This window comes from Cherax quadricarinatus, chromosome 37, assembly GCF_038502225.1.
Source record: "Cherax quadricarinatus isolate ZL_2023a chromosome 37, ASM3850222v1, whole genome shotgun sequence".
Classification (NCBI taxonomy): Eukaryota; Metazoa; Arthropoda; class Malacostraca; order Decapoda; family Parastacidae; genus Cherax; species Cherax quadricarinatus.
Window position 1 is genome coordinate 13,083,248 of NC_091328.1, and position 22,566 is coordinate 13,105,813.

General features: G+C 43.4%; 1 non-coding gene across 1 annotated transcript; it reads left to right on the forward strand.

The window, feature by feature from the left end:
- Positions 1-19,762: 19,762 nt before the first annotated feature.
- On the forward strand, positions 19,763-19,835 carry TRNAT-AGU (transfer RNA threonine (anticodon AGU)). The gene has a single exon. It is a non-coding gene; the product is annotated as a tRNA-Thr (tRNA).
- Positions 19,836-22,566: the final 2,731 nt, after the last annotated feature.

Consider the following 22,566-nt stretch of genomic DNA (forward strand, 5'->3'; position numbering starts at 1 on the left):
TGTAGTGGAAGGAAGGCGGGGTAGGGGTCGGCCTAGGAAAGGTTGGAGAGAGGGGGTAAAGGAGGTTTTGTGTGCGAGGGGCTTGGACTTCCAGCAGGCATGCGTGAGCGTGTTTGATAGGAGTGAATGGAGACAAATGGTTTTTAATACTTGACGTGCTGTTGGAGTGTGAGCAAAGTAACATTTATGAAGGGGTTCAGGGAAACCGGCAGGTCGGACTTGAGTCCTGGAGATGGGAAGTACAGTGCCTGCACTCTGAAGGAGGGGTGTTAATGTTGCAGTTTAAAAACTGTAGTGTAAAGCACCCTTCTGGCAAGACAGTGATGGAGTGAATGATGGTGAAAGTTTTTCTTTTTCGGGCCACCCTGCCTTGGTGGGAATCGGCCAGTGTGATAATAATAATAATAAAAAATAATAATAATTTGATTACAATAAAAATAATAATAATAATAATAATAATAATAATAATAATAATAATAATAATTTTATTAGTCATATTAATAATAACAATAATAATAATAATAATAATAATAATAATAATAATAATAATAATTTGATGACCATCCATTCCGCAGCTGCTGGGGAATGGATGGTAATCAAGTTTTATCTGAGGGAGGAGAGGATAGCTCCAATTCCTGGGACGAAGAGCACGTCATCATTTTCAAGGGTTAGTGATAATTTCGTGGTTCTCGTGGTCAGGTTAATGTGTGCTTGTGTTGTGTATGTGTGCAAGGTGATGGCTGCTAGTGGCTCTAATACATACTTTATAGACCATGTAGCCCCAGCACTTAGGGCCCAGTCACGGCACTGTCCATCACGGCTTAGAGTTATGACACCGCCTTCCGGAGACGTCAGCCAGTGTACCCGCCATCAGAGACGTCAGAAACTCTACCATCCATCAGAGTCGTCAGCCACTACTATCCATCACAGTCGTTAGCCACTCCACCATCCATCACAGTCGTTAGCCACTCCACCATCCATCAGAGTCGTTAGCTACTCTACCGTCCATCAGAGTTGTCAGCCACTCCACCATCCATCAGAGTCGTCAGCCACTCTACCATCCATAAGAGTTGTCAGCCACTCTACCGTCCATCAGAGTTGTCAGGCACTCTACCGTTAATCAGAGTCGTCAGCCACTTTACCTTCATCAGAGTCGTCAGCCACTTTGCCATCCATCAGAGTCGTCAGCCACTCTACCGTCCATCAGAGTTGTCAGCCACTCTACCATCCATCAGAGTTGTCAGCCACTCTACTGTCCAACATTGTTGTCAGCCACTCTACCATGCCTCAGAGTTGTCAGCCACTCGACCATCCATCAGTGTTGTCAGCCACTCTACCATTCATCAGAGTTGTCAGCCACTCTACCATCCATCACATCCGTCAGCCACTCTACTGTTCATCAGAATCGTCAGCCACTCTACCGTTCATCAGAATCGTCAGCCACTCTACAATCCATCAGAGTCGTCAACCACTTCATCCATCACATCCATCAGCCACTCTACCGTCCATCAGAGTCGTCAGCCACTCTACCGTCCATCAGAGTCGCCAGTCAGTCTACCATCCATCACATCCGTCAGCCACTCTACCGTCCATCAGAGTTGTTCAGCCACTCAGAGCTTAGAATCACGGCACAGCCCCGAATCAGAGCTTATAACCACATCATGGCCTATCAGGTCCTGGAGTCACTATCACAAACCTCTAGATGACCAGACATGGTCTTAGATTCCCTATAGAGACTTTAAATGTCTTCAAACGCCTATATGAATAAATTCACTACTATTCAACATGTACAAACTATAGCATTTTAAATTGCATTTAAGGCACATTATTGCATTATCAGAGAAGAGGGAGAGGGGATGGGGAGGGAGACGAGGGGAAGGGGAGAAAGGGAGACGAGGGGAGAAAGGGAGACGAGGGGAGGAAGGGAGACGAGTGGAAGGGAAGGAAGACAAGGGGGAGGGAAGGAAGGGAGACGAAGGGAAGGAGAGGAAGGGAGACGAGGGGAAGGGGAGGAAGGGAGACGAGGGGAAGGGGAGGAAGGGAGATGAGGGGAAAGATGAAAAAAAGGGGGGACAATTTATTTTGAGAAAAAAGATCCATAAAACGTGCAGATTTTTTGTGGAGAGTAATTTTTTGAACCTTTCTATAACAGTTTACTTGTTTATTATTGTATATATTATTCTTAAAATGTAATTGTGTTTATTCTAAATATTCTAAAAATGTAATTGTTTGTCCTTCCAAAACAATGTGACTATTCATAATTTATCACAATATAATTGTTTACCTAAAACAATGTAACTGTTTACCTACTAAAACAATATAATTGTTTACCTAAAACAATGTAACTGTTTACCTACTAAAACAATATAATTGTTTACATTCTCAATGTAATTGTTTACCTCCTAAAACAATGTAATTGTTACTTTCTAAAACAATGTAATTGTTTACCTTCTAAAACAATATAACTGTTAACCTTCTGAATGTAATTGTTTACCTTCCAAAACAATATAACTGTTAACCTTCTGAATGTAATTGTTTACCTTCTAAAACAATATAACTGTTGACCTTCTGAATGTAATTGTTTACCTTCTAAACCAATATAACTCTTAACCTTCTGAATGTAATTGTTTACCTTCTAAAACAATATAACTGTTAACCTTCTGAATGTAATTGTTTACCTTCTAAAACAATATAACTGTTGACCTTCTGAATGTAATTGTTTACCTTCTAAAACAATATAACTGTTAACCTTCTGAATGTAATTGTTTACCTTCTAAAACAATATAACTGTCGACCTTCTGAATGTAATTGTTTACCTTCTAAAACAATATAACTCTTAACCTTCTGAATGTAATTGTTTACCTTCTAAAACAATATAACTGTTGACCTTCTGAATGTAATTGTTTACCTTCTAAACCAATATAACTCTTAACCTTCTGAATGTAATTGTTTACCTTCTAAACCAATATAACTCTTAACCTTCTGAATGTAATTGTTTACCTTCTAAAACAATATAACTCTTAACCTTCTGAATGTAATTGTTTACCTTCTAAAACAATATAACTGTTAACCTTCTGAATGTAATTGTTTACCTTCTAAAACAATATAACTGTTAACCTTCTGAATGTAATTGTTTACCTTCTAAAACAATATAACTGTTGACCTTCTGAATGTAATTGTTTACCTTCTAAAACAATATAACTCTTAACCTTCTGAATGTAATTGTTTACCTTCTAAAACAATATAACTGTTGACCTTCTGAATGTAATTGTTTACCTTCTAAACCAATATAACTCTTAACCTTCTGAATGTAATTGTTTACCTTCTAAAACAATATAACTGTTAACCTTCTGAATGTAATTGTTTACCTTCTAAAACAATATAACTGTTGACCTTCTGAATGTAATTGTTTACCTTCTAAAACAATATAACTCTTAACCTTCTGAATGTAATTGTTTACCTTCTAAAACAATATAACTGTTGACCTTCTGAATGTAATTGTTTACCTTCTAAACCAATATAACTCTTAACCTTCTGAATGTAATTGTTTACCTTCTAAAACAATATAACTGTTAACCTTCTGAATGTAATTGTTTACCTTCTAAAACAATATAACTCTTAACCTTCTGAATGTAATTGTTTACCTTCTAAAACAATATAACTGTTAACCTTCTGAATGTAATTGTTTACCTTCTAAAACAATATAACTGTTAACCTTCTGAATGTAATTGTTTACCTTCTAAAACAATATAACTCTTAACCTTCTGAATGTAATTGTTTACCTTCTAAAACAATATAACTCTTAACCTTCTGAATGTAATTGTTTACCTTCTAAAACAATATAACTGTTAACCTTCTGAATGTAATTGTTTACCTTCTAAAACAATATAACTGTTAACCTTCTGAATGTAATTGTTTACCTTCTAAAACAATATAACTGTTAACCTTCTGAATGTAATTGTTTACCTTCTAAAACAATATACAGATCAATCTCCTCAGTTTTTGTCTCCATGTGCACAATGTGCACATGGAGACAATGTGCACAATGTACACAATGTACACAACGCTTCAGCTTCACCGTCAGACCTAGTATATACAAGGACCACGGTTCGAATCCCCGCTCCAGAATTCTGTTTATTCCGTGCCAGTCATTACGACTTACTCTGGGTAAGGTAATTACTTACCTTTCTGAAAACAACGATTCCATTAAGTTATCCGTTGTATTCCACTCGCTGCGGATTTCAAATATTTTTTTTTCCAATCTATGAATACAGATTAATTCAACATGAAAGCCATTCTTCTCTGCACTCAGACTCGTTCAGATATTTCAGTGTTTTTTTTTTTTTAGTTTGTCAGAACGCTAGGATGTGTTCTGTGATTTAGCTGTGTTTTGAGAGATTTTGAAGCGTTGGTTCCACTAGTATAATTAACATAACATTTGTAACATTAACCACTTGTAATATTAATTGTAACATTGAAAAATTACTTGTAACATCAATCAATCACTGGCAACATCAAACAGTTATTTGTAACAAACAATTATTTGTAACATCGATCACTTGTAACATTAAACAATCACTGGTAATATTAAACAATCACTGATAACATTAGACAATAAGTGGTAACATCAATCAGTGGGACTGACCGCCTTCTATCAAGATTGACGGGCAGATCACCTCAAAATTACTGCTCCACTTCTGATATCTCTGGTGTTATAATCTCCTGTATTCGCCTGAAGACGCCTGCTGAGCTGGAGAAAAGTTTCGGTAACAGAGATACATCACACATATGTGTTCAAGAGGATATGCAGCCTGAGTTGTCTTATTTAAGGCTATATTTCATGGTGGTGACTTTGCTCCCCTGCTTTGTTGCCTTCCTTGTAATGTTAGGTTATATCATGGCCACTCCATGGTTAATTCCCCACTCAGGAGAGCCAGCTGATGTTGGTTGCTGGCTGAGTGTTCTTTAATGGGGGAGGGGGAGTGGTAAAGTGGGTGGGAGGATGGGTAAGTGGTTTGGTAGTTGAATGGGTAGCGGGGGTTCAGTGGGTTGGTGGTTGAAATGGAGTGTTATTGAGAATGTTGGTGATTGAGGGGAGTGGGCGAATGGATGTTAAATGAGTGGATGTTAAATTGACTAAGATGATAGGTAGATGGGTGACGGGCTGGGTGAGTGAGGGACTGGGAAATTAAAGGGGTGGGTTAGTGATGGACTGGGAAAGTGAAGGGCTGGGTGAGTGAAGGTCTGGGTGAGTGAGGGGCTGGGTGAGTCAGGGGCTGGGTGAGTGAAGGTCTGGATGAGTGAGGGTCTTGGTGAGTGAGGGGCTGAGTAAGTGAGGGGCTGGGTGAGTGAAGGTCTGGGTGAGTGAGGGGCTGGGTGAGTGAGGGGCTGGGTGAGTGAGGGGCTGGGTGAGTGAGGAGCTGGGTGAGTTAGGGTCTAGGTGAGTGAGGGGCTGGGTAAGTGAAGGTCTGGGTGAGTGAGGGTCTGGGTGAGTGAGGGTCTGGGTGAGTGAGGGGCTGGGTGAGGGTCTGGGTGAGTGAGGGGCTGGGTGAGTGAGGGTCTGGGTGAGTGAGGGGCTGGGTGAGTGAGGGTCTGGGTGAGTGAAGGTCTGAGTGAGTGAGGGGCTGAGTGAGTGAAGGTCTGGGTGAGTGAGGGGCTGGATGAGTGAAGGTCTGGGTGAGTGAGGGGCTAGGTGAGTGAGTGGCTGAGTGAGGGGCTGGATGAGTGAAGGTCTGGGTGAGTGAGGGGCTGGGTGAGTGAGGGGCTGAGTGAAGGGCTGGATGAGTGAAGGTCTGGGTGAGTGAGGGGCTGGGTGAGTGAAGGGCTGGATGAGTGAAGGTCTGGGTGAGTGAGGGGCTGGGTGAGTGAGGGGCTGAGTGAGTGAGGGGCTGGATGAGTGAGGGGCTGGGTGAGTGAGGGGCTGGGTGAGTGAGGGGCTGAGTGAGTGAGGGGCTGGATGAGTGAGGGGCTGGGTGAGTGAGGGGCTGGGTGAGTGAGAGGCTGAGTGAGTGAGGGGCTGAGTGAGTGAGTGGCTGGATGAGTGAGGGGCTGGGTGAGTGAGGGGCTAGGTGAGTGAGGGGCTGAGTGAGTGAAGGTCTGGGAGAGTGAGGGGCTGGATGAGTGAGGGGCTGGGTGAGTGAGGGGCTAGTTTAACTGGGTGGGCGATTAAGAGAGTACGTAGTTGACCAAGATGGCTTGTGGTTGAACTAATGGGTGGTTGAGTAGGTGGTTAATTGGGTGGTTGAGTAGGTGGTTAAGTGGGTGGCTGAGTAGGTGGTTAAGTGGGTGGCTGAGTAGGTGGTTAATTGGGTGGTTGAGTAGGTGGTTAAGTGGGTGGCTGAGTAGGTGGTTAAGTGGGTGGTTGAGTAGGTGGTTAATTGGGTGGTTGAGTAGGTGGTTAATTGGGTGGTTGAGTAGGTGGTTAATTGGGTGGTTGAGTAGGTGGTTAATTGGGTGGTTGAGTGGGTGGTTGAGTAGGTGGTTAATTGGGTGGTTGAGTGGGTGGTTGAGTAGGTGGTTAAGTGGGTGATTGAGTAGGTGGTTAATTGGGTGGTTGAGTAGGTGGTTAATTGGGTGGTTGAGTAGGTGGTTAATTGGGTGGTTGAGTAGGTGGTTAATTGGGTGGTTGAGTAGGTGGTTAATTGGGTGGTTGAGTAGGTGGTTAATTGGGTGGTTGAGTAGGTGGTTAATTGGGTGGTTGAGTAGGTGGTTAATTGGGTGGTTGAGTAGGTGGTTAATTGGGTGGTTGAGTAGGTGGTTAAGTAGGTGGTTAAGTGGACGAGCATCTTTCTACACCACCTACCCAACCATCAATCAACATCAACCAGCGCCAATCAACCTATAACAAATACTCAATTTATTTTAGAAAAAAAAGAGAATTTTAAATAAAAAAAAAATAAATATCAGAAGGAAAGTTGAAAATATAATTGCCTCATCTCCCCACCTTAAGAGGAAAGTTTACCTTTCTTTAAAGAAAGTAAACTTTCCCGGAGGAGGTCTCTCACTCTCCTTAAGACAGTCTCTCACACGAGACAACACTCTCCTTAAGACAGTCTCTCACACGAGACAACACTCTCCTTAAGACAGTCTCTCACACGAGACAACATTCTCCTTAAGACAGTCTCTCACACGAGACAACATTCTCCTTAAGACAGTCTCTCACACGAGACAACATTCTCCTTAAGACAGTCTCTCACACGAGACAACATTCTCCTTAAGACAGTCTCTCACACGAGACAACATTCTCCTTAAGACAGTCTCTCACACGAGACAACATTCTCCTTAAGACAGTCTCTCACACGAGACAACATTCTCCTTAAGACAGTCTCTCACACGAGACAACATTCTCCTTAAGACAGTCTCTCACACGAGACAACATTCTCCTTAAGACAGTCTCTCACACGAGACAACATTCTCCTTAAGACAGTCTCTCACACGAGACAACATTCTCCTTAAGACAGTCTCTCACACGAGACAACATTCTCCTTAAGACAGTCTCTCACACGAGACAACACTCTCCTTCCTTAAGACAGTCTCTCACACGAGACAACAGTCTCTTCTCCTTAAGACACTCTCTCACACGAGACAACATTCTCCTTAAGACAGTCTCTCACACGAGACAACATTCTCCTTAAGACACTCTCTCACACGAGACAACATTCTCCTTAAGACAGTCTCTCACACGAGACAACATTCTCCTTAAGACAGTCTCTCACACGAGACAACATTCTCCTTAAGACAGTCTCTCACACGAGACAACATTCTGCTTAAGACAGTCTCTCACACGAGACAACATTCTCCTTAAGACACGAGACAACATTCTCCTTAAGACAGTCTCTCACACGAGACAACATTCTCCTTAAGACAGTCTCTCACACGAGACAACATTCTCCTTAAGACAGTCTCTCACACGAGACAACATTCTCCTTAAGACAGTCTCTCACACGAGACAACATTCTCCTTAAGACTCTCTCACACGAGACAACATTCTCCTTAAGACAGTCTCTCACACGAGACAACATTCTCCTTAAGACAGTCTCTCACACGAGTCTCTCACACGAGACAACATTCTCCTTAAGACAGTCTCTCACACGAGACAACATTCTCCTTAAGACAGTCTCTCACACGAGACAACATTCTGCTTAAGACAGTCTCTCACACGAGACAACATTCTCCTTAAGACAGTCTCTCACACGAGACAACATTCTCCTTAAGACAGTCTCTCACACGAGACAACATTCTCCTTAAGACAGTCTCTCACACGAGACAACATTCTCCTTAAGACAGTCTCTCACACGAGACAACATCTCTCCTTAAGACAGTCTCTCACACGAGACAACATTCTCCTTCTCTCTTAAGACAGTCTCTCACACGAGACAACATTCTCCTTAAGACAGTCTCTCACACGAGACAACATTCTCCTTAAGACAGTCTCTCACACGAGACAACATCTCTCCTTAAGACAGTCTCTCACACGAGACAACATTCTCAGTCTTAAGACAGTCTCTCACACGAGACAACATTCTCCTTAAGACAGTCTCTCACACGAGACAACATTCTCCTTAAGACAGTCTCTCACACGAAACAACATTCTCCTTAAGACAGTCTCTCACACGAGACAACATTCTCCTTAAGACAGTCTCTCACACGAGACAACATTCTCCTTAAGACAGTCTCTCACACGAGACAACATTCTCCTTAAGACAGTCTCTCACACGAGACAACATTCTCCTTAAGACAGTCTCTCACACGAGACAACATTCTCCTTAAGACAGTCTCTCTTAAGACAGTCTCTCACACGAGACAACATTCTCCTTAAGACACTCTCTCACACGAGACAACATTCTCCTTAAGACAGTCTCTCACACGAGACAACATTCTCCTTAAGAGACAACATTCTCCTTAAGACTCTCTCACACGAGACAACATTCTCCTTCTCTCACATTCTCCTTAAGAGACAACATTCTCCTTAAGACAGTCTCTCACACGAGACAACATTCTCCTTAAGACAGTCTCTCACACGAGACAACATTCTCCTTAAGACAGTCTCTCACACGAGACAACATTCTCCTTAAGACAGTCTCTCACACGAGACAACATTCTCCTTAAGACAGTCTCTCACACGAGACAACACTCTCCTTAAGACAGTCTCTCACACGAGACAACATTCTCCTTAAGACAATCTCTCACACGAGACAACACTCTCCTTAAGACAGTCTCTCACACGAGACAACATTCTCCTTAAGACAGTCTCTCACACGAGACAACATTCTCCTTAAGACAATCTCTCACACGAGACAACATTCTCCTTAAGACAGTCTCGCACGAGACATCTCCTTAAGACAGTCTCGGACGAGACAACATTCTCCTTAAGACAGTCTCTCACACGAGACAACATTCTCCTTAAGACAGTCTCTCACACGAGACAACATTCTCCTTAAGACAGTCTCTCACACGAGACAACATTCTCCTTAAGACAGTCTCTCACACGAGACAACATTCTCCTTAAGACAGTCTCTCACACGAGACAACATTCTCCTTAAGACAGTCTCTCACACGAGACAACATTCTCCTTAAGACAGTCTCTCACACGAGACAACACTCTCCTTAAGACACTCTCTCACACGAGACAACACTCTCCTTAAGACAGTCTCTCACACGAGACAACATTCTCCTTAAGACAGTCTCTCACACGAGACAACATTCTCCTTAAGACAGTCTCTCACACGAGACAACATTCTCCTTAAGACAGTCTCTCACACGAGACAACATTCTCCTTAAGACAGTCTCTCACACGAGACAACATTCTCCTTAAGACAGTCTCTCACACGAGACAACATTCTCCTTAAGACAGTCTCTCACACGAGACAACATTCTCCTTAAGACAGTCTCTCACACGAGACAACACTCTCCTTAAGACAGTCTCTCACACGAGACAACATTCTCCTTAAGACAGTCTCTCACACGAGACAACATTCTCCTTAAGACAGTCTCTCACACGAGACAACATTCTCCTTAAGACAGTCTCTCACACGAGACAACATCTCTCCTTAAGACACTCTCTCACACGAGACAACATCTCCTTAAGACAGTCTCGCACGAGACAACATTCTCCTTAAGACAGTCTCTCACACGAGACAACATTCTCCTTAAGACAATCTCTCACACGAGACAACATCTCCTTAAGACAGTCTCGCACGAGACAACATTCTCCTTAAGACAGTCTCACACGAGACAACATTCTCCTTAAGACAATCTCTCACACGAGACAACATTCTCCTTAAGACAGTCTCTCACACGAGACAACATTCTCCTTAAGACAGTCTCTCACACGAGACAACATTCTCCTTAAGACAGTCTCTCACACGAGACAACATTCTCCTTAAGACACTCTCTCACACGAGACAACATTCTCCTTAAGACAGTCTCTCACACGAGACAACACTCTCCTTAAGACAGTCTCTCACACGAGACAACATTCTCCTTAAGACAGTCTCTCACACGAGACAACATTCTCCTTAAGACAGTCTCTCACACGAGACAACATTCTCCTTAAGACAGTCTCTCACACGAGACAACATTCTCCTTAAGACAGTCTCTCACACGAGACAACATTCTCCTTAAGACAGTCTCTCACACGAGACAACATTCTCCTTAAGACAGTCTCTCACACGAGACAACATTCTCCTTAAGACAATCTCTCACACGAGACAACATTCTCCTTAAGACAGTCTCTCACACGAGACAACATTCTCCTTAAGACAATCTCTCACACGAGACAACATTCTCCTTAAGACAATCTCTCACACGAGACAACATTCTCCTTAAGACAGTCTCTCACACGAGACAACATTCTCCTTAAGACACTCTCTCACACGAGACAACATTCTCCTTAAGACAGTCTCTCACACGAGACAACATTCTCCTTCTCTCGCACGAGACAACATTCTCCTTAAGACAGTCTCTCACACGAGACAACATTCTCCTTAAGACAGTCTCTCACACGAGACAACATTCTCCTTAAGACAGTCTCTCACACGAGACAACATTCTCCTTAAGACACTCTCTCACACGAGACAACATTCTCCTTAAGACACTCTCTCTCCTTAAGACAGTCTCTCACACGAGACAACACACTCTCTCACACGAGACAACATTCTCCTTAAGACAGTCTCTCACACGAGACAACATTCTCCTTAAGACAGTCTCTCACACGAGACAACATTCTCCTTAAGACAGTCTCTCACACGAGACAACATTCTCCTTAAGACAGTCTCTCACACGAGACAACATTCTCCTTAAGACAGTCTCTCACACGAGACAACATTCTCCTTAAGACAGTCTCTCACACGAGACAACATTCTCCTTAAGACAGTCTCTCACACGAGACAACATTCTCCTTAAGACAGTCTCTCACACGAGACAACATTCTCCTTAAGACAGTCTCTCACACGAGACAACATTCTCCTTAAGACAATCTCTCACACGAGACAACATTCTCCTTAAGACAATCTCTCACACGAGACAACATTCTCCTTAAGACAATCTCTCACACGAGACAACATTCTCCTTCTCTCTAACGAGACAACATTCTCCTTAAGTCTCTCACACGAGACAACATCTCCTAAGACAGTCTTACGAGACAACATTCTCCTTAAGACAGTCTCTCACACGAGACAACATTCTCCTTAAGACAGTCTCTCACACGAGACAACATTCTCCTTAAGACAGTCTCTCACACGAGACAACATTCTCCTTAAGACAGTCTCTCACACGAGACAACATTCTCCTTAAGACAGTCTCTCACACGAGACAACATTCTCCTTAAGACAGTCTCTCACACGAGACAACACTCTCCTTAAGACAGTCTCTCACACGAGACAACATTCTCCTTAAGACAGTCTCTCACACGAGACAACATTCTCCTTAAGACAGTCTCTCACACGAGACAACATTCTCCTTAAGACAGTCTCTCACACGAGACAACATTCTCCTTAAGACAGTCTCTCACACGAGACAACATTCTCCTTAAGACAGTCTCTCACACGAGACAACATTCTCCTTAAGACAGTCTCTCACACGAGACAACATTCTCCTTAAGACAGTCTCTCACACGAGACAACATTCTCCTTAAGACAGTCTCTCACACGAGACAACATTCTCCTTAAGACAGTCTCTCACACGAGACAACATTCTCCTTAAGACAGTCTCTCACACGAGACAACATTCTCCTTAAGACAGTCTCTCACACGAGACAACATTCTCCTTAAGACAGTCTCTCACACGAGACAACATTCTCCTTAAGACAGTCTCTCACACGAGACAACATTCTCCTTAAGACAGTCTCTCACACGAGACAACATTCTCCTTAAGACAGTCTCTCACACGAGACAACATTCTCCTTAAGACAGTCTCTCACACGAGACAACATTCTCCTTAAGACAGTCTCTCACACGAGACAACATTCTCCTTAAGACAGTCTCTCACACGAGACAACATTCTCCTTAAGACAGTCTCTCACACGAGACAACATTCTCCTTAAGACAGTCTCTCACACGAGACAACACTCTCCTTAAGACAGTCTCTCACACGAGACAACATTCTCCTTAAGACAGTCTCTCACACGAGACAACATTCTCCTTAAGACAGTCTCTCACACGAGACAACACTCTCCTTAAGACAGTCTCTCACACGAGACAACATTCTCCTTAAGACAGTCTCTCACACGAGACAACATTCTCCTTAAGACAGTCTCTCACACGAGACAACACTCTCCTTAATCCTTAAGACAGTCTCGCACGAGACAACATTCTCCTTAAGACAGTCTCTCACACGAGACAACATTCTCCTTAAGACAGTCTCTCACACGAGACAACATTCTCCTTAAGACAGTCTCTCACACGAGACAACACTCTCCTTAAGACAGTCTCTCACACGAGACAACATTCTCCTTAAGACACTCTCCTTAAGAGAGTCTCTCTCTCTCACACGAGACAACACTCTCCTTAAGACAGTCTCTCACACGAGACAACACTCTCCTTAAGACAGTCTCTCACACGAGACAACATTCTCCTTAAGACAGTCTCTCACACGAGACAACACTCTCCTTAAGACAGTCTCTCACACGAGACAACACTCTCCTTAAGACAGTCTCTCACACGAGACAACATTCTCCTTAAGACAGTCTCTCACACGAGACAACATTCTCCTTAAGACAGTCTCTCACACGAGACAACATTCTCCTTAAGACAGTCTCTCACACGAGACAACACTCTCCTTAAGACAGTCTCTCACACGAGACAACATTCTCCTTAAGACAGTCTCTCACACGAGACAACATTCTCCTTAAGACAGTCTCTCACACGAGACAACATTCTCCTTAAGACAGTCTCTCACACGAGACAACACTCTCCTTAAGACAGTCTCTCACACGAGACAACACTCTCCTTAAGACAGTCTCTCACACGAGACAACACTCTCCTTAAGACAGTCTCTCACACGAGACAACACTCTCCTTAAGACAGTCTCTCACACGAGACAACACTCTCCTTAAGACAGTCTCTCACACGAGACAACACTCTCCTTAAGACACTCTCTCACACGAGACAACACTCTCCTTAAGACAGTCTCTCACACGAGACAACACTCTCCTTAAGACAGTCTCTCACACGAGACAACATTCTCCTTAAGACACTCTCTCACACGAGACAACATTCTCCTTAAGACAGTCTCTCACACGAGACAACATTCTCCTTAAGACAGTCTCTCACACGAGACAACATTCTCCTTAAGACAGTCTCTCACACGAGACAACACTCTCCTTAAGACAGTCTCTCACACGAGACAACATTCTCCTTAAGACAGTCTCTCACACGAGACAACATTCTCCTTAAGACACTCTCTCACACGAGACAACATTCTCCTTAAGACAGTCTCTCACACGAGACAACATTCTCCTTAAGACACTCTCTCACACGAGACAACACTCTCCTTAAGACACTCTCTCACACGAGACAACATTCTCCTTAAGACACTCTCTCACACGAGACAACATTCTCCTTAAGACACTCTCTCACACGAGACAACATTCTCCTTAAGACACTCTCTCACACGAGACAACATTCTCCTTAAGACAGTCTCTCACACGAGACAACATTCTCCTTAAGACACTCTCTCACACGAGACAACATTCTCCTTAAGACAGTCTCTCACACGAGAGACACTCTCTCACACGAGACAACATTCTCCTTAAGACAGTCTCTCACACGAGACAACATTCTCCTTAAGACACTCTCTCACACGAGACAACATTCTCCTTAAGACAGTCTCTCACACGAGACAACATTCTCCTTAAGACAGTCTCTCACACGAGACAACATTCTCCTTAAGACAGTCTCTCACACGAGACAACATTCTCCTTAAGACAGTCTCTCACACGAGACAACATTCTCCTTAAGACAGTCTCTCACACGAGACAACATTCTCCTTCTCCTTAAGACAGTCTCTCACACGAGACAACATTCTCCTTAAGACAGTCTCTCACACGAGACAACATTCTCCTTAAGACAGTCTCTCACACGAGACAACATTCTCCTTAAGACAGTCTCTCACACGAGACAACATTCTCCTTAAGACAGTCTCTCACACGAGACAACATTCTCCTTAAGACAGTCTCTCACACGAGACAACATTCTCCTTAAGACAGTCTCTCACACGAGACAACATTCTCCTTAAGACAGTCTCTCACACGAGACAACATTCTCCTTAAGACAGTCTCTCACACGAGACAACATTCTCCTTAAGACAGTCTCTCACACGAGACAACATTCTCCTTAAGACAGTCTCTCACACGAGACAACATTCTCCTTAAGACAGTCTCTCACACGAGACAACATTCTCCTTAAGACAGTCTCTCACACGAGACAACATTCTCCTTAAGACAGTCTCTCACACGAGACAACATCTCTCCTTAAGACAGTCTCTCACACGAGACAACATTCTCCTTAAGACAGTCTCTCACACGAGACAACATTCTCCTTAAGACAGTCTCTCACACGAGACAACATTCTCCTTAAGACAGTCTCTCACACGAGACAACATTCTCCTTAAGACACTCTCTCACACGAGACAACATTCTCCTTAAGACAGTCTCTCACACGAGACAACATTCTCCTTAAGACACTCTCTCACACGAGACAACACAGACTTAAGACTCTCTCACACGAGACAACATTCTCCTTAAGACAGTCTCTCACACGAGACAACATTCTCCTTAAGACAGTCTCTCACACGAGACAACATTCTCCTTAAGACACTCTTCTCCTTAAGACAGTCTCTCACACGAGACAACACACTCTCTCACACGAGACAACATTCTCCTTAAGACAGTCTCTCACACGAGACAACATTCTCCTTAAGACAGTCTCTCACACGAGACAACATTCTCCTTAAGACACTCTCTCACACGAGACAACATTCTCCTTAAGACAGTCTCTCACACGAGACAACATTCTCACACGAGACAACATTCTTAAGACAGTCTCTCACACGAGACAACATCTCTCCTTAAGACAGTCTCTCACACGAGACAACATTCTCCTTAAGACAATCTCTCACACGAGACAACATTCTCCTTAAGTCTCTCACACGAGACAACATTCTCCTTAAGACAGTCTCTCACACGAGACAACAGTCTCCTTAAGACAGTCTCTCACACGAGACAACACTCTCTTCTCCTTAAGACACTCTCTCACACGAGACAACATTCTCCTTAAGACAGTCTCTCACACGAGACAACATTCTCCTTAAGACACTCTCCCACACGAGACAACATTCTCCTTAAGACCTTCTCACACGAGACAACACTTAAGACAATCTCTCACACGAGACAACACTCTCCTTAAGACACTCTCTCACACGAGACAACATTCTCCTTAAGACAGTCTCTCACACGAGACAACATTCTCCTTAAGACAGTCTCTCACACGAGACAACATTCTCCTTAAGACAGTCTCTCACACGAGACAACATTCTCCTTAAGACAGTCTCTCACACGAGACAACATTCTCCTTAAGACAGTCTCTCACACGAGACAACATTCTCCTTAAGACAGTCTCTCACACGAGACAACATTCTCCTTAAGACAGTCTCCCACACGAGACACACGACAGACGAGACAACATTCTCCTTAAGACACTCTCTCACACGAGACAACACTCTCCTTAAGACACTCTCTCACACGAGACAACATTCTCCTTAAGACAGTCTCTCACACGAGACAACATTCTCCTTAAGACACTCTCTCACACGAGACAACATTCTCCTTAAGACACTCTCTCACACGAGACAACATTCTCCTTAAGACACTCTCTCACACGAGACAACATTCTCCTTAAGACACTCTCTCACACGAGACAACACTCTCCTTAAGACACTCTCTCACACGAGACAACACTCTCCTTAAGACAGTCTCTCACACGAGACAACATTCTCCTTAAGACACTCTCTCACACGAGACAACATTCTCCTTAAGACAGTCTCTCACACGAGACAACATTCTCCTTAAGACAGTCTCTCACACGAGACAACACTCTCCTTAAGACAGACTCTCTCACACGAGACAACATTCTCCTTAAGACAGTCTCTCACACGAGACAACATTCTCCTTAAGACAGTCTCTCACACGAGACAACATTCTCCTTAAGACAGTCTCGCACGAGACAACATTCTCCTTAAGACAGTCTCGCACGAGACAACATTCTCCTTAAGACAGTCTCTCACACGAGACAACATTCTCCTTAAGACAGTCTCTCACACGAGACAACATTCTCCTTAAGACAGTCTCTCACACGAGACAACATTCTCCTTAAGACAGTCTCTCACACGAGACAACATTCTCCTTAAGACAGTCTCTCACACGAGACAACATTCTCCTTAAGACAGTCTCTCACACGAGACAACATTCTCCTTAAGACACTCTCTTCTCCTTAAGACAGTCTCTCACACGAGACAACATTCTCCTTAAGACAGTCTCTCACACGAGACAACATCTCTTCCTTAAGACAGTCTCTCACACGAGACAACATTCTCCTTAAGACAGTCTCTCACACGAGACAACATTCTCCTTAAGACAGTCTCTCACACGAGACAACATTCTCCTTAAGACACTCTCTCACACGAGACAACATTCTCCTTAAGACAGTCTCTCACACGAGACAACATTCTCCTTAAGACACTCTCTCACACGAGACAACATTCTCCTTAAGACAGTCTCTCACACGAGACAACATTCTCCTTAAGACAGTCTCTCACACGAGACAACACTCTCCTTAAGACAGTCTCTCACACGAGACAACATTCTCCTTAAGACACTCTCTCACACGAGACACTCTCTCACACGAGACAACATTCTCCTTAAGACAGTCTCTCACACGAGACAACATTCTCCTTAAGACAGTCTCTCACACGAGACAACATTCTCCTTAAGACAGTCTCTCACACGAGACAACATTCTCCTTAAGACACTCTCTCACACGAGACAACATTCTCCTTAAGACAGTCTCTCACACGAGACAACATTCTCCTTAAGACAGTCTCTCACACGAGACAACATTCTCCTTAAGACAGTCTCTCACACGAGACAACATTCTCCTTAAGACAGTCTCTCACACGAGACAACATTCTCCTTAAGACAGTCTCTCACACGAGACAACATTCTCCTTAAGACAGTCTCTCACACGAGACAACATTCTCCTTAAGACAGTCTCTCACACGAGACAACATTCTCCTTAAGACAGTCTCTCACACGAGACAACATTCTCCTTAAGACACTCTCTCACACGAGACAACATTCTCCTTAAGACAGTCTCTCACACGAGACAACATTCTCCTTAAGACAGTCTCTCACACGAGACAACATTCTCCTTAAGACAGTCTCTCACACGAGACAACATTCTCCTTAAGACAGTCTCTCACACGAGACAACACTCTCCTTAAGACACTCTCTCACACGAGACAACATTCTCCTTAAGACAGTCTCTCACACGAGACAACATTCTCCTTAAGACAGTCTCTCACACGAGACAACATTCTCCTTAAGACACTCTCTCACACGAGACAACATTCTCCTTAAGACAGTCTCTCACACGAGACAACATTCTCCTTAAGACAGTCTCTCACACGAGATAAAAACAAAATACAAGTAATTATCAACGTGGATATAACAAAAAGTTGTAAACTCGTCAAAAAAAGAAGGGGGCATTCTGCACTTGTGTACTGCAGCACCTCTGGGTCTGAAACCCTTCCCGATACATTCCAGGCCAGCACAAGGATGCCGGAAATTTTTGCCACAAGCAAATGCTCACCATTTTCTGTCATTCGCTCCTTTACTGGCTATTGCGTCGTATCAACTTCTCCCCATTGTTTTGTGCGTGCGTTTGTAACACAAGAACATGAACTCCAGACAGAAATAAATAATCAGTTTCACCCTTATTTTTTTTTCTGCGTGTGTTTGTAACGCAAGAATATGCACTCTCGACTCAGACATAAATAATTTGTTTTGCTCCCTGAAAGCTTTTGGGAGTTTGCGTCTTGATTGTTAATTAATGTGACGCCTTATAGCCCCGAGCCTTCATTCAGGAAAGCAAACGAGGCTGGCCTGGCAGCGTTTACTTAAGGTACAAGAGATAAAAAAAACCTGCAGAGAACATTCCACCGGCTCAAGGTGCACTTGTGCAACATTTTAAAGAGTTCCTCATTAACTCAGTCAGATGTCGGCGCAGATGACTCTAAAAAAAATTGTGCCACGTCCTCCTCATAAGGGGGTGCAAGCCCCTTGTCTACGTTTGTAAGATTTCTTAGTTGTTCTGGGGGTCATGGCCCCCGTGGCCTGGTTTCAAACCAAGCCTAAACTGAAAAGAATGTGTTACAGGTTTGATAAGTATTAAGAAACACACAGAAAATATAAATAGAAGTGTCTTAAGATTTGCCTGTTATCTTGCATGTTCACGAGACAGTAAGACAAAGGCCAGCAGCAGTCCTGCCAGTCTTCCTAACATTTAACAAGCATCTATTTCACAGTCATATAATAGGAGGGTAGTGAGTGATTTATCAAGGCGGCTTCGTGGTCACTCCTCCCACCTGTCCGTCCCTGTGATGGCCAACCTGCCTCCGGTAGAGCACCTGGTCATGCAGTCCCACGTTAACCCTTAAACGGTCCAAACAGATCGACGTTCAAATGCGTAATGTTCCAACAGTAGATCTACTTTTTTTTTACATATTTTCAAATATAACAAAAAAAATGTAGATAAAAGTTTTTTTACATGTTTTCAAATGTAAAACAAAAAAGAAGATCTACATTTTGTTACATATTTTCAGATGTTGAAAAAACGTATATATACGTTTGGACCATTTAAGGGTTAATGTAGCTGTGACCCGATGTGGATCCGTCACAGTTCACTGCAGGACACCGGCTGCAGGACACCGGCTGCAGGACACCGGCTGCAGCCAGCCTGCTGCAACCCTCACCTCACTATTCATCTGTCAGTATTCCAGCCAGTGCTTCAGATTCTTCAAGACTGCGGTGTTCTTCAGCTCCAAGGCTGAGGGACTGATAACCTCATCTTTTGTATACAGCTCTACAGTCTTGATATAATGTCCTTGAAATATATTGATAAAGGCAATGGATGGCGAAGTGTCTACAATAAAGATACCCAGAAGTTGCACATGTGTCTAATTTTTAATTTTGTTGTTATTGCATACCAGAGCCTCCATAGCTCAGTGGCTAGAGCGCTGGTCTAGTAAACCAGAGGCCGGGAGTTCGATCCTCCCTGGAGGCAGGCAATTGTGCGTGGTTATTTTGGGTGACCTGGTGGCTAAAGCTCTCGTTTCACATGGTGATGTCTGGGTTCGATTCCCGGCGAGGGTAGAAACATTGAGCGTGTTTCCTTACAACGGTTGTCTATGTTCCCCATCAGTAAAATGGGTACCTGGGTGTTACTAGGCTGGTGTGGGTCGCATCCTGGGACAAAACTGACCTAATTTGCGGGAAATGTTCAGCATAACAAGCGGCTTTTTATATAGTAGTATGTCATTGATGTCAACTAGGACTGTATACCTTGTACTTGAAGAAATAAAGATAATATTACCATTATTCTTTTACTCCTTCAGGAGCCACTGACGAGACGCAATGTAAAACCTGCGGCAGGACTCAGTCCTGACCAGTGTTGCCAGAAGCCACCACCATTTAGAATATATTCTGATGAATGTAGTTCTAATGTGTGTGCACTGAGAAAAACACTGCATGTACACATTGAGAGCAACACTGCATGTACACATTGAGAGCAACACTGCATGTACACATTGAGAGCAACACTGCATGTACACATTGAGAGCAACACTGCATGTACACATTGAGAGCAACACTGCATGTACACATTGAGAGCAACATTGCATGTAGACATTGAGAGCAACACTGCATGTACACATTGAGAGCAACACTGCATGTACACATTGAGAGCAACACTGCATGTACACATTGAGAGCAACACTGCATGTACACATTGAGAGCAACACTGCATGTACACATTGAGAGCAACACTGCATGTACACATTGACAGCAACACTGCATGTACACATTGAGAGCAACACTGCATGTACATATTGAGAGCAACACTGCATGTACACGTTGAGAGCAACACTGCATGTACACATTGAGAGCAACACTGCATGTACACGTTGAGAGCAACACTGCATGTACACATTGAGAGCAACACTGCATGTACACATTGAGAGCAACACTGCATGTACACATTGAGAGCAACACTGCATGTACACATTGAGAGCAACACTGCATGTACACATTGAGAGCAACAATGCATGTACACATTGAGAGCAACACTACATGTACACATTGAGAGCAACGCTGCATGTACACATTGAGAGCAACACTGCATGTACACATTGAGAGCAACACTGCATGTACACATTGAGAGCAACACTGCATGTACACATTGAGAGCAACACTGCATGTACACATTGAGAGCAACACTGCATGTACACGTTGAGAGCAACACTGCATGTACACATTGAGAGCAACACTGCATGTACACATTGAGAGCAACACTGCATGTACACATTGAGAGCAACACTGCATGTACACATTGAGAGCAACACTGCATGTACACATTGAGAGCAACACTGCATGTACACATTGAGAGCAACACTGCATGTACACATTGAGAGCAACACTGCATGTACACATTGAGAGCAACACTGCATGTACACATTGAGAGCAACACTGCATGTACACATTGAGAGCAACACTGCATGTACACATTGAGAGCAACACTGCATGTACACATTGAGAGCAACACTGCATGTACACATTGAGAGCAACGCTGCATGTACACATTGAGAGCAACACTGCATGTACACATTGAGAGCAACACTGCATGTACACATTGAGAGCAACACTGCATGTACACATTGAGAGCAACGCTGCATGTACACATTGAGAGCAACACTGCATGTACACATTGAGAGCAACACTGCATGTACACATTGAGAGCAACACTGCATGTACACATTGAGAGCAACACTGCATGTACACATTGAGAGCAACACTGCATGTACACATTGAGAGCAACACTGCATGTACACATTGAGAGCAACACTGCATGTACACATTGAGAGCAACACTGCATGTACACATTGAGAGCAACACTGCATGTACACATTGAGAGCAACACTGCATGTACACATTGAGAGCATGTACACATTGAGAGCAACATGTACCTGCATGTACACATTGAGAGCAACACTGCATGTACACATTGAGAGCAACACTGCATGTACACATTGAGAGCAACACTGCATGTACACATTGAGAACAAAGCTGCATGTACACATTGAGAGCAACACTGCATGTACACATTGAGAGCAAAGCTGCATGTACACATTGAGAGCAACACTGCATGTACACATTGAGAGCAACACTGCATGTACACATTGAGAGCAACACTGCATGTACACATTGAGAGCAACGCTGCATGTACACATTGAGAGCAACACTGCATGTACACATTGAGAGCAACACTGCATGTACACATTGAGAGCAACACTGCATGTACACATTGAGAGCAACACTGCATGTACACATTGAGAGCAACACTGCATGTACACATTGAGAGCAACACTGCATGTACACATTGAGAGACTGCATGTACACATTGAGAGCAACACTGCATGTACACATTGAGAGCAACACTGCATGTACACATTGAGAGCAACACTGCATGTACACATTGAGAGCAACACTGCATGTACACATTGAGAGCAACACTGCATGTACACATTGAGAGCAACACTGCATGTACACATTGAGAGCAACACTGCATGTACACATTGAGAGCAACTCTGCATGTACACATTGAGAGCAACACTGCATATGCACATTGAGAGCAACACTGCATGTACACATTGAGAGCAACACTGCATGTACACATTGAGAGCAACACTGCATGTACACATTGAGAGCAACACTGCATGTACATATTGAGAGCAACACTG